Genomic DNA, 12,822 nt, shown 5'->3' with positions numbered 1-12,822 from the left:
TGATGATTTGTCTTTTTTGTTGCATTTGATGTGTGCATCATATGAGCATGAGGTCTACATGTTTTTTGAACTACATCATGCCATCTTTACAGGTGTGAAAGTCTTGTATTTGTGTGATCTTTGTGGTGACTAGCCCAAGCATGCAAACTAGGCTCCGTGATGTTGTTGTTTTCAGGGACTTAGGATTTTGCTAAGTCCTTTTCCTGCTGTTATTTGGATGCCATGTAAACTTGATGCTACAGCGAGATCCATGCTTATTTTGGGATACTTAAGTAAGGCTATTTTGAACATGTGGTTATGCGATATCCATGCATGCCCCTGTTTGCAATTATGGAGCGCTCTAGCATATCTTTTTCTTGCTCTACCTTTTCTATAAAATGTTCCTGGTAGATGGTTAACATGTTAATCAATTTTGTCATGGTTGTTGCTAGTGATCCATGCATCCTATGAACTTTCTCTTGCCATGGTTAGCTTCATGAACATGTAATCTTGCTATTGGTATGCTTATGTTGTCATGCAATGATTTGTGGTGAGTGGCATGAGCTCACAAAGTTGCAATGATAATTATGTTTATGCCATGCTCTATTTTTCTGCTAAGTCTGAAACTGTCATTAAAACTTGCTACGTTTACATGGGTGCCATCATATCTTCTGTGCCTTTTGGCTCATGATAAGTAAGGGACTTTTGATCTATGCTTTTAGTAGAATCATGCTATGCCTTTGTTTTCTATGATATCTTCCTGTAGCATGTTTTTTGCTTTCTCTAAACATTGCTTCTTGATGTTGTTTTTGACATGTTAGTATTTCCACCAAGTCTGTGAAGCTGATATCTTTTACACTTTTGCCATGCTTGTTTAAACCTGTTCTAGTGCGATTTAGCCGTAGCTCGGTGTTCATGTTTTGTGAAGCATCTCTTGTACATCACTGCCATATGCTTTGTTGCTATGTTGGAGTGCAGTAGCTTAGTTTCTTGTTGCATTCTAAGTGCCATCATGCTGTTAATTGCAGTTTTGCGGCATTCTTGTGATGCTTGCCATTTGCAAACCGTGCATCTGTTTCCGGTGATCTTTACATCGATTTCGACTAAAATAATCTCATCTTTCCGGCATCATACTTGGTTTGCCAAGTTGATTCCTTGATCATTGTTTCCCTTCCGGAGCACGCATATGCATTGTATATCATATCTTGCATATCATGCCATGTTTTGCATCATGTTGCTTGTGCATTGCACCGTGATTGATTGTTGTTCCATTGCTTGTGTTCTTGCTTTGGGTAGATCCGGGAGAAAAGTACGTGACCGAGGAACCTGTTGAGTACGCTGACAAGGATCAAGCTTTCGACAACTCTGAGAACTTTGCAGGAAAGATGACCATACCCTCGAAATCACTTCTATCTTTGTTTTACTAGTTGTTTGTTCTATCGCTATGTCGCGCTACCTAACCCTTTCTATATCATGCCTCCCATATTGCCATGTCAAGCCTCTAACCCACCTTCCTAGCAAACTGTTGTTTGGCTATGTTACCGCTTTTGCTCAGCCCCTCTTATAGCGTTGCTAGTTGCAGGTGAAGCTGAGGTTTGTTCCATGTTGGAACATGGATATTGTTCGGATATCATTATTATCTCTTATTTAATTTAATGCATCTATACACTTGGTAAAGGGTGGAAGGCTCGGCCTTATGCCTGGTGTTCTGTTCCACTCTTGCCGCCCTAGTTTTTGTCATACCGGTGTTATGTTCCTTGATTTTGTGTTCCTTACGTGGTTGGGTGTTATGGGAACCCCTTGATAGTTCGCCTTGAATAAAACTCCTCCAGCAAGGCCCAGCCTTGGTTTTACCGTTTGCCTACTTACCACCATATACCTTTCTCCTGGGTTCTGCAGACTCAAGGGTCATCTTTATTTTAAACCTCCCCCCCCCCCCGGGCCAGTGCTCCTCTGAGTGTTGGTCCGAAACGGGCAGCCTCCGGGGCCACCTCGGGGCAACTTGAGGGATGGTTTTACTCGTAGCTTGACCTATCTGGTGTGCCCTGAGAACGAGATACTTGCAAATCCTATCAGGATTTGTCGGCACATCGAGCGGCTTTGCTGGTCTTGTTTTACCATTGTCGAAATGTCTTGTAACCGGGATTTCGAGACTGATCAGGTCTTCCCGGTAGAAGGAATATCCTTCGTTGACCGTGAGAGCTTGTGATGGGCTAAGTTGGGACACCCCTGCAGGGTATAAACTTTCGAGAGCCGCCCGCGGTTATGTGGCAGATGGGAATTTGTTAATATCCGCTTGTAGAGAACTTGACACTTAACTTAATTAAAATGAATCAACCGCATGTGTAGCCGTGATGGTCCCTTTTCGGCGGAGTCCGGGAAGTGAACACGGCCTTGTGTTATGCTTGAACGTAAGTAGCTTCAGGATCACTTCTTGGTCACTTCTAGCTTCTCGACCATTGCATTGCTTCTCTTCTCGCTCTCATTTGCGTATGTTAGCCACCATATATGCTTAGTGCTTGCTGCAGCTCCACCTCACTACCCTTTCCTACCCATAAGCTTAAAAATTCTTGATCTCACGGGTGTGAGATTGCTGAGTCCTCGTGACTCACGGATACTTCCAAATAGTTGCAGGTGCCGAGGATACAAGTGCAAGTGATGGTACTGAACTCAAGTGGGAGTTCGACGAGGACTCGGGCCATTACTATGTTTCTTTTTCGGATGATCAGTAGTGGAGCCCAGTTGGGACGATCGGGGATCTAGCATTTGGGGTTGTCTTCCTTTATTTTGGTTCCGTAGTTGGACCTTTGATTGTACTTTGGATGATGTATGAACTATTTATGTATTGTGTGAAGTGGCGATTGTAAGCCAACTCTTTATCCCTTTCTTATCCAGTACATGGGATGTGTGAGGATTACCCCTCTTGCGACAAGCCTACCATGCGGCTATGCCTCTAAGTCGTGCCCTCACACGTGGGAGATATAGCCGCATTGTGGGTGTTACAAGTTGGTAATCACATCCATCCCCGACTTAGGAGCCCCCTGCTTGATCAAATCGCTGACGTTTTTGAGTCTAGAACAAAATGTTTTGAGTCTTAGCATTATACATATATCAGAGAGTAGGTTTCTTTTTACTCCTCAGTCCCTTCGTCGCTCTAGTGAGGCCTCCTGACGTAGAAGTTTTGACTCTTCTCTCCTCAAATTTCACAAAAAAATTAGGATCACGCGGGTATCTTGGAATCGTTTAGATAGTGTTGTGATGAGAATATTGTTCTTGGTGCCTCCTGACATTTAGGGGTTGTGGCAGTGTCCCGGGGAGTTGAGTTCCGAGGTGTTGTCGTCACAATTTTATCGTTGCAGTTCTGGAATACCTGAGTTCGCCGACATCAAAAATCTCTTTTATGCAGGCCTGGCGGAACCAAGCCTGTGTCTCCGCGACGCGCCCCTCGAGGTCTACCTCCGCCATCCTGGACTTAGCCTTGTCCAAGCGGGCACGGTGAAGCGCCTGGAGCTTATGGAAGTTGGCGCTCATGCCCTGGAGGAGCCGCTCTTCCTGGGAACCGCCGCCACCGGCGCTTGGTTCGTCAACGACCTCAAGCCCGGCAGCGGCAAGCACCTCGTCATCGAACACCTCCCCCTCGGCGGGCGCCCTGGTGCTCGCCGTCCATGGGAAGTGGGCGAACAGGTCGTCACTCACCTTCAGGTACTTGCCCGAGTCAGAGGCAGCGGAGGAGGAAGGATGGTCGTCAACCACCTCCTCCTCGACAGCGGCCTTGCCAGCCTCCCTGGTGGGCCCCTCACCGGCATCCCCGGCAGCGACCTCACCGGTCTCCCCGGTAGGCCCCTTGGCGGCGTCCTCGGCAACGCCCTTGGCGGCCTCCTCAGTGGCGATCTCGTCGGCCTCAGCCGCGACATCCCTAGGAACCTCCTCGATGACAGTGTTCACGTCCTCCTGGTCTACCAAGGAAGGATCTGGATACTGAGAAGGGAATGAGGCGAAGTCAAGACCAAAATTCGAAATAAGAAAAACGGGCGGGAACAGAAGGCAAAAAACTCACGCGTGCCAAGCTGGGAAGAAGTGGCCCCCTCCCACCAACATTCGGTGTCGGGACGGAGCCGCCGGCGCCCGGGTTCGCCTCCTCCTCCTCCATGCGCATGGGCTCGGTGCTTGGCGCCCTTGCCAGGGACGCCCTTCGGGGCGGCGTGGTTGATGGGGGCGGCGTGGTGGGGGTGGCCCTCAGTGGCTCCTCCTGCTACCGTCCTCCTCCTGCAACCACGGCAAGGTCAGCACCAAGAGATCGTGTCCCGGCACACGTTGATGGGGAGAGAGTGATGAACGCACACTAGGGGTTGCGCTGGGGCTTGGCCGCCCATCGAGGCCCTGGCCCTCTTCGCCACCCTATGGGCCAGCATCTCCATATCCCTGCGAAGATGAAGACAAGTCAAGAAAAGTGGCACGGTCTGAGGGGACGGAGATGACAAAAGACAAGATAGTTACTCATCCTCCGCATCCTCTTCCGCTGCCTTCCTCTTCCTCCTCAGGCTAAGGGGCCCGAGGTCGAAGATGACCTCTGTGTCGTTGTCTACGGGAGGAGGGGAAGTGGGTGGAGTCCAAGGACACTTGAACGAAGAAGAGGCAGTCGCTTTCTTCTTCGCCACTGCAGCCTTCACCGCCTTCCTCGCCGCCGCGGCCCTCGTCTCACACACAGACGCCTCCTGAGTTTGTTGCAGTTGTGCGGCCCTGCCGGGCCGGACCGGCTCACCAGAGCGGGCCCGCCGCAGGACACGCCCTCTCCCCGTGGTCGGGGGGTCGACAGCCTCGACCTCCTCCCCAGACAACTCATCGACCACATCTTCAATAAGAGGGGCCCCGGTGCCAGCGTTGCGGGTCTCCCCAGTAGATTCCGCCCACTAGGTGAGCTCCCTCTCCTCCGCGGCCGCCGCGGCCTCGTCCTCCACGCCGCCAGCACTGCCAGCCTCCTTGGCGAGTTTCGCCTCCGCCACCCAAGCGGCGATATAGTCTAGCTCCGCTTGGGTGGTGTCCCGGATGAGTAGCGGATCATCGCGGACGTACTTCTCCGACAAGGTGTCGAAGAACTTCTGCACCTGATCCGCCTCCCGCTCGGCCCAATTCGGGTCAAGGCCGTGCGCATTAAAGTCCATCATCATGGCGATGATGTGGTTTGGCGGGAGTTGTTGCTCAGTGGGACCACCCCGCGGGCAACCCAAACAGGGGGCCCTTGGCGACCTTGCCGGCCTTCGCAGCCTTGCCGGTCCTCTCAGCCCTACCATCGCGGTTCACGTCTTGCTGAAAAAGCCGCTGGCAGAAGTGGGCGTGCCCCATCACCGCGAAGTTGTGGTTCAAGCCGGGGCCAAGCCTCATGATGTCAGCCGCATTCCTGAAAAACCAGGCTGGCCTCCCCTTGTTGTGCAGTGGAGAGATTCGACGGTGGATGAAATCTGCCCCAATCATCTCTAGGGTGAATTCGGCAATGGTAAGGTGATGGATCCTGGTGGTGGCGACATTGAGATTCTCATCTTGGGCGTCGACATCGCCCCATTCATCTCTGCGAACCGGCAACGCCTGGCAAACCTGGCAAAATTCCTGTGGGTCCTCCTCCTCAATCCAGCACCACCGGCTCCGCCACTCCTCCCACCTCTCCTTTTGAGCGCCCTCCGGATATGTCCCCTTCTCCTGGGTCCTTGGGATCCAAGCGACACAACCAGAGATGGCGCCTCCCTTCTGGATCCGAGGATAGAAGTAGTGGCGGAAAAGCGCCATGCTGGGATGCACTCCGGCGAAGCCCTCGCAGAGATGGGCGAAAAGGGCCATGCACGCCACGGGATTTGGAGTGAAATCCAGAAGGTGGAAGCCATAGGTGTGCATGACATCATTGAAGAAATCGGAGAAAGGGGGGCAAAGGCCGCAGGAAAAGTAATCGAGGGAAAGTAGGCGAGCTGCGTCCGCCACACCACCAACTCACTCTCCGGCGGCTCCTTCCCCCCGGCATCCTTGGCCACTCCCTTGCCTTTGCTGGTTGTGGGTGCCATGGCGCCTGCGAGAGGTGAAGGATGAAGGACATCGAAGATGCGGCGTTGGCGAGTGAGCGCAAGAGCTTGAGGAGGAAGAAGGTGGGGACGACGGTTCTGAGATTGGAGAAGGCACAGAGGGTAAATGAGAAGCGCACCCGCGGTTATTCCTTTTTACGGGGAAGGCGCGGGCCGCCTCTTTACCATTTACTGCGATATGACGCATGCATGTGCAAACCGCCCCACACATGATCCCCCACGTCACGCATGACCCTCCATGACGTGCGTTCAACACGGGTCGTGGGGAAGCCCAGCGAGCGAAGGAGTTACTACAAGTAAAAATCCGCTCCGCCTGCCCGCGCACCATTCTGGGCCTAGCCCAACAACGCGTCGCACTTATGTATGGCCCAGGCCCAGGGGCTCTTGTCGGTGTACAAAAGTAGGGGCTCCCCTTTGTACCCCTGTACTTATGCACGGGCAGTCAGAGCCGTGGCCGTGGCCGCACTGAGCAGGGCAGAGGAGGGAAGTCGAAGCACGAGACAACCGAAGCAACACCAAGACCAGAGACACAAAGAGCAAGAGGGAGAGGTGGACTCCCTCGGAAAAACCCTTGCCAGGTTAACTTGCCCAATGCCAGCAGAGCACACCCCCCTTGAGTCGAGGGGTTTCAACGCCATCAACCACATTGGAACCAAGGCTCGAGAGGCACCTCCATGGTGGCATGAAGATCTTTGTGCAGATCATAAATACACAAGATCAGATGAGGACCAGAAGACGACGATCCTTGGCAAGGTCCTTTCCAAGGAAATCCACGAGACCCCCGGCAAGATCCTTGCCGGGGACAATCGCAGTGCCATGGAAAGACCCTTGCCGAGGACATCTGCAGGGCCGCAGCCAGGCCCACGTCTACCAAGACTCCACCACTACTCCCATGCAGCTGCTAGGTCAACCAGCTGGGCAGGCATCTGCGTGGCAGCATGCAGCCTCCACACCGACTCAGCAAGCACCTGTGTGGTGGCATGCAGATCTTCATGAAGACTCCGCCACCACGCCAGCCCAGCAGCCAGCCAGCGTGGCGCTAAAACGCCTCGTCAGCTCGAATGCATGTCGGAGCCAGGCGAGGTGGCGACAGCTGGGACAAGCTTCCTTGTCGTCCCCGATAAAGCAAGAGGGGCACATCGGCAGCGCATTAAATACGTTTGTCCGACGGTGACAGAGGATAGACTCAGCCACTATACACCTTTCCACCTCCTGTGTGCCACTGTGGCGACCCCAATTTTTGGCTATAAAAGGAGGCCCAAGGCACACTAGAAGGGGATTCGGATCTTTGGGACTAGACACACACCGTAGGTAGTTCAAGAACTCAAGAACACTCAAATATACATCAAAGCGGGACTAGGGTATTACGCGTCTCCATGGCCCGAACCTGGGTAAACGATCCTTGTGCTGACCGCCAGACCCTCTCTTTGCACGACCCCGTGCCCGCCAATCGTAGAAGGGATCCCAGTGATTCCATAGGTGTCGTTTCCACCGACATAACCTTGGTTTCATATCTGAGGGAAATACCTACCGACAATGTGATGCATCATGCCTTCCTATTTGGGGAAATATCGATGTAGCTTCTAGCGACATCAGGCATGGCCATGGGGAAGCTCCTGGACACGGCTAGGTGGCACGAGCTCAAGGAAACAGACGAAGACAGGGGTCCCAACTGCCAGAGCGTGCGCAATGGCATGCCGCCCGCGTGGTCATCGCGTGAACCCGTCGGTGACACATGCTCTGGTAGTCCAAATCGTGTCTTCACGATAGGTCTTTCATCAAATAGAGGCAAGGAGCAAAGAAACAAGGTCAGAGGCGCATGAAATGACTGAACCTAGCTCAATGATAAAGCTACAACAAGGTGTTTGCTGGTTGCTGGAGGAGGCACAACTGGGTACAGAGGCTGAGCTTTGGGTGAGGGTTATCACACACTAAGAACACCATCTTTGCCAACTTTCACCTCAAATGGAGAAATCTAGGTGGCACTTGCTTCACAATGCACCATACTAGACAGAACTGAAGAAGTTGAAGTAGCACTCACATAAATGATTGCATTAAGATGAATTTTGGTGGAGGCTAGTAATATGGGCACATGAACACTCTGTAAAAATTTCATACCAATCAGAAACACCAAAATGGTACTTCCTTCAAAGAGGTCCTCTCTGGACGGAAACTTTAGAAAAATATGGATAAATAATGTCTTGATGAAATGAGCCCAAATTTGGCGGACGGAGTTTATATAGATAGTAGAATGTCCTGGGAAATTTTTAGCAATAATGAAGCAACATAAAATTTAGTTGCTTCACAACCTGAAAATCTGACCAGAAACCAAGATTTGATGGTGTGTTCACATAGCTAGATGAAGGAAGCTCAAAATTGGTGGAGAGTCCTCATTTGATCATATAAAGGATAATGCAAAATTTCAACTCATTTGGATACTCCTAGCTGGTACTTCCTTCAACAAGGCTTCCATCTGACACAAACTTTGGAAAATTGCCGAGGAAGATTGGCTAGGAAAATAGAGCTGAATATTTGCATGAGGCAATGATTTGGATGATATATGATGCTCAAAAAGTTTAGGAGAAATCAAGAAAAGATAGGTGGCACTTCCTTCACAGAAGTCCACTCTGGACAGAAATGAAGAATGAATACTGGTGGATTATTTTTGAACATGGCAAGGAAGGGTTCTCACATATTTGGGGAGATATGACCCAAAATATTTATGAGAATTATTTGGGAATTTTAGGAGTGACAGAAATATAGGTTGCTTCACAACCTAGGGCATATAGGGTTATTCCTTTAGCAGAAAAAGGAATATTCCCAAGAAAAAGAATTTGAGTCTGGGCTAAGATGAAAATGACATGGTCTTGGGATAGTTTTGAGGATGACAAGCCACTTGGGAGCCTGAGAAGAGATGATCTTCCCAGGTTTCAGGACCACAGAGCCATAGAAAAGCAATTTCAAATAAAATCCCAAAGAAATTCAAATGAAAAAGAAAGGGCCAAAATCCAGGGTGTGACACATTACGTCTGTGACAAATAGGCCGTCAAACTTACCGACGCCTACTACTATTACTCCACCCTCGACCGCTATCCAGCATGCATCTTAAGGTATTATGTTCATAACAAACAAAGTAATGCTTGGAGCATGACGACATAATGTAGACAAAGTAAGACCAAATAATATATTCAAACCCCATCGTTTTACCCTTAGTGGCAATAATAGAAATACGTGCCTTACAACTCCTCCTGACATAGAGTAAGGACACCGCAAGATTGAACCTACTACCAAGCACCTCTGTCACTGAACATAAATCAACCTACTTGGCCAAAGAGCACAGATAGATCATAGAGAATTACAAGGCTATAAAAGCATGCATAATAAATCTCATAATGGACTCACAGTTCATCGGATCCCAACAAACATACCACAAGAATTACATCGAATAGATCTTCGAGGAGATCATTGTATTGAAGATCAAAAAGAGAGAGAGAAAGTCATCTAGCTACTACTATGGACCCATAGGTCCTGTAGGAACTACTCACACATCATCATGGTGCCAACAAGGATGATGAAGATTCCCCCCCCCCATGCTTTCCTCTCCAGCAGAGTACCGACGAAGGCCTCCAGATGGGATCGCGGAAGAACAACAGCTGTTGGAGGGGAATTATAGTTTCGAGTCTCACTCTGGTGCTATCTAGATTTTAGGGAATTTATAGGCCAATAATTAGGGCAGACATATACACGTAGGAGTCACAAGGTCACACGGCGCACCCCCCTGGGTGTGCGCCCTCTGAGCATGTGGATCCCTCGAACGTTGTCTGGTACGTTCCTGAAGCATCTAGGGTCTCTTCTGGTCTAGAAAAAATCATCGTAAAATTTCATCGTGTTTTGACTTCGTTTGGTATGGTTTTTCTATGAAACAAATAATTAGCAAAAAACAAAAACTAGCACTGGGCACTAGGTAAATAGGTTAGTTCAGAAAAATGATATAAACTTGCATATAAAGTATACAAGATTGTTAATATAGTAGCATGAAATAATAAAAAATTATAGATACATTGGAGATGTATCAATAGGCATTGGGATTCCCCAAAGAGGAAGGGTGAAGTAGTGTAGTAGAGAAAAGTATTTCCCTGAGGTGAGAACAAAGTCTTATCAAACCAATAGGAGACACCAAACAAACAAGATAACCGGTACCTGCACACACACAAACTAATGCTTGCACCCAACGACGGGAAGGGGGTTGTCAATCCCATCGTTCTCGCCAATTGCAAGGATTAAATATGCTAGTGATAGATAAATAAAATAAAATAGAAAATAAAATAAAAATAACTAAATTGCAGCAAGTATTTTTAGGTTTTTGTAAATACAAAATAAATTCACCCATGGGCCATAGTTTCACTAGAGGCATATATCTCATGAGTATAGTATGGTGGGTAAACAAATTATTGTTGGGCAACTGATAGAATGGTGCATAGTTATGATGATTCTTCATGCCACGATCAATATATAGGCATTATGTTCATGACAAGTGGACTCAAATCCATCTGCATCTACTACTATTACTCGACCCCTCGACCGCTATCCAGAATGCATCTTATGGTATTAAGTTCGTAATGAACAGAGTAATGCTTGGAGCATGATGACATAACACTACTCCAGGATGGTCCAAACACGACACATGAATCAGAGACTCTTCGACCAAACTATGTGTGATGCATTAATCGCAAATGGAGTTGTGATAAAACTATCACCAATAATACGAACCGTTTGAGATGCCAGATACATCAAACATGATTCAGATTAGAGTTGCATGTGCGATACGTGGCATATAGTTGATCCATACAAACTATTTGTCATGAGCCATAACACGGAAACTGTAACGCCCAAGATGCGACTATATCTCCCACGTGTCGAGGCACGACTTAGAGGCATAACCGCATTTAGGTTTTGTCGCAAGAAGGGTCATCTTCACACAATCCCATGTAATGAACAAGGAAGTAAACAGTTGGCGTACAATCGCCACATCACACAATGATCAAATAATTCATACAACATTCAGTGTACACACAAAGTCCAACTACGGACGGGTCCAAATGAAAAGAAGATAACCCCAAATGCTAAATCTCGATCGTCCCAACTGGGCACCACTACTGATCATCCGGAAACGAAACATAGTAATGGCCAAGGTCCTCGTCGAATTCCCACTTGAGCTCGGTGGCATCACCTACACTGGTATCATCAGCACCTGCAACCGTTTTGGTAGTATCTGTGAGTCACTAGGACTCAGCAATATCAAAACCCGCGAGATCAAGACTATTTAAGCTTATGGGTAGGATGTGGTTGTGAGGTGGAGTTGCAGCAAGCAATAAGGAAATATGGTGGCTAACATACGAGTACAAGAGTAAGATGAGAAACTACGCAACGGGCGTAAAGCTAGAAGTGATCAAGAAGTGATCCTGAACTACTTACGTTCAAACATAACCCAACCGTGTTCACTTCCCGAACTCCTTCGAAAAGATACCATCACGGTTACACACTCGGTTGATGCATTTTAATTAAATCAAGTGTCAAATTCTCTACAACCGGATATTAACAAATTCCCATCTGCCACATAACTGCGGGCACGGCTCTCGAAAGTTTATACCTAGTAGGGGTGTCCCAACTTAGCCCATCACAAGCTCTCACGATCAACGAAGGATATTCCTTCTCCCAGAATAACCCGATCAGTCTTGCAATCCCGGTTACAAGACATTTCGACAATGGTAAAACAAGACCGGCAAGACCGCCCGAATGTGCCGACAAATCCCGATTGGAGCTGCACATATCTCGTTCTCAGGGCACACCGGATGAGACATCCTACGAGTAAAACCAACCCTCTAGTTTCCCCGAAGTGGCCCTGCAGTCTACTCGGTTCGGACTAACACTCAGAGGAGCACTGGCCCGGGGGGTTGAATTAAGATAATCCTCGGGTTAATTACTCCCTAGGCAAATTTTAGTTGTTATTAGGCAAATGTTAAAACCAATGTTGGGCCTTGCTGGAGGAGTTTTATTCAAAGTGAACTGTCAAGGGGGTCCCATAACCCCAACCGTGTAAGGAACACAATATCAAGAAACATAACACCGGTATGACGGAAACTAGGGCGGCGAGAGTGGAACAAAACACTAAGCAAAAGGCCAAGCCTTCCCCCCTTTGCCAAGTATATAGATGCATTAATTAAAGAAGAGATATTGTGATATCCCAACATATCCATGTTCCAACATGGAACAACCTACGAAGCACCTGCAACTAGCAATGCTATAAGAGGGGTTGAGCAAAGAGGTAACATAGCCAAACAATGGTTTGCTAGGAAGGTGGGTTAGAGGCTTGACAGGGCAATATGGGAGGCATGATAAACAAGTGGTAGGTAGCGCGACATAGCGATAGAGCGAATAACTAGCGAGCAAATCTAGAAGTAATATCAGGGGTAATGATCATCTTGCCTGAAATCCCATTAGGAAGAAGACCAAATGCATGAACAAGAAGACGAACCAACGTAGTCAAACGGAACCTCACAATCGCAACGATACCGAGAACTATCAATAAGTAGCACAACTGAAAATAAGCAAACAACATGGTAAACCAACAAGCATAAGCATGGCGTGATGCACAACCAAGTATGATGCATGTCCAGTTTAATGAGGCAAGGCATGGCAAAGTGCACAAACAACACTACAAGTTAAGTGGAGCTCAACATGTAACAAGTTGCATATTGATGAAACACCACATTCT

The sequence above is a fragment of the Triticum dicoccoides genome, chromosome 3A, assembly GCF_002162155.2.
Source record: "Triticum dicoccoides isolate Atlit2015 ecotype Zavitan chromosome 3A, WEW_v2.0, whole genome shotgun sequence".
Lineage (NCBI taxonomy): Eukaryota > Viridiplantae > Streptophyta > Magnoliopsida > Poales > Poaceae > Triticum > Triticum dicoccoides.
The sequence above is the reverse complement of the archived record's forward strand: the minus strand, read 5'-3'. Positions refer to the sequence as shown.